This window comes from Etheostoma cragini, chromosome 12 (assembly GCF_013103735.1).
Source record: "Etheostoma cragini isolate CJK2018 chromosome 12, CSU_Ecrag_1.0, whole genome shotgun sequence".
NCBI lineage: Eukaryota > Metazoa > Chordata > Actinopteri > Perciformes > Percidae > Etheostoma > Etheostoma cragini.
In genome coordinates this window covers 25682922-25688248 of record NC_048418.1, presented here as the reverse complement: position 1 = coordinate 25688248, position 5327 = coordinate 25682922, and the positions used below count along the sequence as shown (strand labels likewise).

Genomic DNA, 5327 nt, shown 5'->3' with positions numbered 1-5327 from the left:
GAGTACTAGACAAACACTCCAAAATCCTTGAGCACAGTCCCCAAAGTAACAACAGAGTACATAGAGAAAGGACAGAGGACACTCCACGAAAATCAGCCCCTTTTCATTGTCTCTGCCAATAATCTGGCATCGGCCCAAATTACATATTTGATTAATAACAGAGCAACAATAACAACACTTTGCAGGGGACCAGAGTCGAATCCCACAAGGGCTTATGGGAATGAGAGTGCAAACAGTGGTCCAAATCTTCCGTTCAAGCATGTGTGTTGGTGTGTGTTACTGCTTTCAGCAGTGGCTCATGTTGCAGATAAATGTCAGGTTTTAGCAGTCAGAGAGGATAAGTGTGATTTGAATAATGTTTTCTGTCAGCTGCTCCCTTGTTTATCAGCTGCACCTATTCACATGCACGCACGCACGCACACACGCACACACACACACAGCCATTCCTCACAGTCAGCTGCTTCCAGTGTGTTCATGACACGTGCACATGCATGTACACTAACACAATCAAGCAGGTGCGTACATGCATTTAGCTGTATGTAGTAATCGGATTCATACTGACAGGCATGAAGTCAAACCGGCATTAAAATACTTTTAAATGGAAATACACTGTGACAGGCGGGTATAGAAATATATAGTCTGGCAGTGCAGACCTATCTCCACAGCGCTGTGGAGATAGGTCTGTCCCAGCTCGGCCCAACAGCCCTGACCTGTGCCCAACACAGAGAAAATCTCTTTTTTTTGTCATAATAATGACACGTGTATGTTTGTTTGTGTGGAATGACCACATGTATTAAGCAACTGTAGGAAGGCAAAACACACACATAGTAATAACCTGTTGATGCAAACGTATGCACATATGTTTGAACTCCTGCTAGCTACTTCAAACAGGAACACTTGCACATTTACCGCAAGAGATACAGATGCTGCAATTCGCTACCAATCATTTTCAGCAAAACCTGTTACTGAAAACTCCCCGCAGCCCTTCGGCTTGGATTTACATAGATTCATGTGTTTATTGTTATATTGTGTCTAATGTACAAAGGAATTTCTGCATGCATATTTTCAAAAACAATACATCATAGGGATACATTTGCACATTTATATTTTTTGGTCATTGTTGTGTAGATTTTGTGTTACTCGACAGCATTTTGTTATGTTCTAAAGTTTTGATAAGATAATTCAGTAGTAGCCTCCGTATTTTTGATAGAAAATCATCTGTGTCAATTTAAAGATTTAATTCAATGCATTTTAACCAACTTTTTCACATTGCATTGTGGGTGGTGGCACAGGGCTTGTAGCAATTCTTTATGCAACATGCATCACTCAGCTGCTGAGGGTTAATAGGCCAGAATACACCAATGTACCAAAGGAAGTACGTCTCTATGTGTGAAGCAATGAAGCCATAACACCCCTACCCCCAGCGTGCCACAGACAGTGTGTGTAAATCTTCAGGAGGAGCAGAAGCCCACAAGGAGCTCTGCAGGGCCCTGTGCTGATGAAGAAAGACTGAGTGTAACACGAAACTATGGCACAGAAAAGAAATGGAGCAGCAAAAAAGTACGCTTGCATCGCTGTTATATAATTAGTATGTCAAGCATTGGGCCCAGAGGCCGAAAATAGGGCCGCTGCTTTGCCTGGGGAGTTGTAGAGGGGGAGGAGGGGAGTGTCAGATGAGATCGGGGGGAGGGGTTCAAGGCCCAATATAACAGCGGTCTAATAGTGCCAGTGAAGAATTTGTAGTGGCCACATACAGTTTGTAATCCCTGACACAGTTGGCAGTGCTTTGCTGACACAACATCCAGAAAGTCAGGAGTGGGGAGCGAAGCGCTGATCTGTGCGATTCAAGACGGGCATTCAGTGTCGACTTGATAGATTAGCTTTAAAGGCATTGTGATAGGACATTCATTTGTCACTTACTGTATATATTTTCTTAAAATGATATGGGTTTCTGTGATAAAAGGGTCTTGGGTACAAATTATGGCTCGGTAAAAGTTTTGGGTTCTAAGAAATCCCTGGATTCCTGTCTAACCCACTCCATTACAGCTGGGATTTGAAAGCTGTAGTTCACAACAAGACCAGGTTGGGATTTCCCATGTGTCACAGAATAAATATTAGGGGTTAGATTGAAAAGATAAGAAATAACATATTTCCAATGTTTATTATTTCTTCTTTAAAACTGTTCTTTCTCTAATCTTTAGTTTTTTTAAATGTGAACGACTGGATAGAGGGTTTCTGGGAAGAATTTCTCTGCTGTCTGTTTACAACTGACCCGGGGCAATAGGCCACACCTCAAACATATCTATCTATTTATCTATAATCCGCCCCTCTAACCCACCCTGTTCCGTTTCTTTCTCCTCTCGTTTAGGTCCTAAGGGGGTCTGAAGTGCCCAGGTACTGTGGTTTCCCTACCGAACCCCCTTTCTGTGGAAGTATACTATGTGAATTGGACTGCCGAGTCCTTTTGTTTTACTGCTGTCATAAAGTGCCTTTGCCTTGTAATTATGCGTATTCTGCTGTACTAATTGGGTGTCCCACGCCGGGGGGACGTGTTCCTTACCGCTGGGGAGGTTAAGAAGCTCTCTTTTCCGCTGTCACTACCAGCACTCATGCCAATTGTTGGAATTGTTGGGTCTTTCTAAAATCTATCTTTAAAGTGTTCTGAGATATCTTTTGATGTGATTTGACACTATAAATTAAATTGAAATTGACAATTGAACCTACATTTATCTCATCCTTTAAACATTTGGAGTAGTTTTTGTTTTTAATCACATAGCAAAATGCTCTGAACATTATGAATTGAAAATAGAGTTTAGAATTTTGGTTTCTCCCTCAGCTTTCAGCTAATTTTGCCTGACTGCACATTTTCTCCTAGCTCTGATTTAATTCTGTGGCAGCCGTCCATCTCACCACATTATTCTCTAATCATCTGTTTAGAGTTAACGGTATCTACGTGATGTGGCCCTGACCCTTTCACCTGACGATTTGCTCCTTTCAATTTCCACTTATTCTAACACAGCACTGACTCCCAGGCAGCTGATTAGAGCATCAATGCCTTCAGATGGGTTTATGGAGCACGTGGGATCTTCATCCCAAGGGAAAACTTTGTCAAATCAAGTACGTTTGTATCTTCAGAAGGATTTATCTCCAGATCAGACCCACGCTCCCTCACAGCAAACATCATTATGAATGAATGAGAAGATGTCAGACAAGATCATTGTTTGGTTATCATCTGTCGAGAGCAGCCACTGATAGAGATGTCTTTTCCCTTGATTAGGCATGACCCACTTCTACCCTCAAACCTCCCTCCCAACATACACACACACACACACACACACACACACACACACACACACACACATTGACAAGCATTTAAGTGGGAATGTGCACTTGCAAACCTAACCATCCACACACACGAACACACAACCACGCACACACACACACAAACACAAACACACTCACACACAGAATGACACACTGAATGCGCAGATAAGACACTCTTCATCACGCGACTTCATTGGCTCACTTTGTGATGCAATTTCCCGGTCCTCACTGAGTTGAGAAAATGCCATCAATCAAACTGAATCATCCAAAGCACCCGGGAGGAAATTCATTCGCACCGAACTCGACCCGCTCACAAGTCACTCAAAGGCAGTTCTCCGACTCAGGGCCGTCCGCAGCGCTGGGATAGTGGTTGCCAGTGGTTACGGGCGATGCACTGATGCATGTTATTGACCATCAAACATGTAGGAGGAAGTCAGGTTAAACTCCTTAAACATATTCTTACATGAGGAAATGTCAGATGAATAACTTAAAAACACATTATAGCTCTAATACACCTCGCACACAATTAAATAAATAAATGCATTCAAAGTGATATGGAATGTGACAAGTTGGGTGTGAATGTTGTTATTTTTGTCTGTTGATTACAAATTTTAAAGAAATGTATTTCATGGGAAGGCTGTTTTGTGATCGAAGAACGATTATGGTAGCGAGTTGGGCGTCCGACGCGTTGTTGTCACCGGTCTGTGGTGTTGGTTGCACCCCCCAGAGCAGCCCAGTGTCATGGCAGTTTGGGAAATGGTCACGTTTGAAAATCACGACCTGTACACGAAGCAATGAATCTAAATAACTGCAGTGAGACTGGGTTGTGTTTCCCCTAGTGAAGGGATCATGGCAGGCTTTAACCTGGAAATGTACTTCAACTGATCCACACTAAACAAACACAGGAGACGGGGGTTTGTGGCGCGTTAAAAAAGAAAACCTAACTAGTTCTGGTGTCCAAATCGTTTCACATCGCTGATGACGTGTTTAAAACTTGATTGTTCAGTTGACCAGTTTCCACATGGCAGTTGTTCAGTTTAAGGAAGGAGGAAAGGAGCTGTGTTTTTATAATATAATGTTGGGAAGGAGATCTAAGAGGGTTTTGTGCACCCCCAGTCATATGTTCAATTCTCTTTCCTTTCCTTAGATTCCTGAGCCTTTATTGTTATGTTTCACAGAGCTATGATACATTGGATTAACCAAAAGTCAAGTTGAACTTCCATCACTTTGTTTGTGAATGTTTCTTCTCTGCAGTTCTTGGTGTTTTTCCTCTCCTTTAATGCGCCATTGATGCATGGGGGGAGGAATTAGGGCAGAGGTCACCATTGCGCTTGGTAGAGATTCCGCGTTGTGTACAAGGACACTCGCTGTTATCGAGGTTTGAATGAAGCTTTTGTGTTAAACGGGGTGGTTAATGTACTGAGTAAGTCCCATGACCCTTGAGTGTGTGAAAGAAGTTAAATCCTTTTTCTATCTCAAATATACACGAGTGTCAGTGGAAAGATAAGATGGAAAGTGTGACGGAATCATTCCTGAAGAAATATATTTCAAAATATTTTCTCTGAGAGCAAATTGTGACACACCTGAGAGACACATCTCTCTCTCTCTCTCTCTCTCATACATTGAATGCTGCAGATCCAGGTATTAAATTTCTCGCTGGTTGTTGTATGATATGACTGTTTATCTGCTATGAAACAAAGCCCAATCTCTTCCTGCCTTTATATCGAGGCCATCTGTGCACCGCCATAGCTTCTTGAAGCATTAACAGGCCGATAAAGGATTTGGCATTGGAACCAGCAATATATCACCTTTAACTGATGATGACAAACTTTCTTTTTAAAGTGTTCGTTTGTGTTGCAGCATAGACTGGACCAGCAAAAACTTTACACTGACAGATATTGGAAGATCAACATCCTCAAAAAACTGCAGGCCATTAGAGTTTTCACTAAAACGAGATACAGCCCGGGGCTGATGACAGGCACGTGTTCATCCAAAGAATAACC

The 5327-nt window shown here is 42.3% G+C and overlaps 1 long non-coding RNA gene across 1 annotated transcript in view; it reads right to left on the bottom strand.

Annotated features, from left to right (window-relative positions):
* LOC117954849 overlaps positions 1–901 on the bottom strand; it is a 17904-nt gene extending 17003 nt beyond the window's left edge. Inside the window, exon 1 of the long non-coding RNA XR_004658905.1 lies at positions 890–901. This is a non-coding gene — a long non-coding RNA (uncharacterized LOC117954849). The remainder of the gene's footprint in view (positions 1–889) is intronic.
* Positions 902–5327: the final 4426 nt, after the last annotated feature.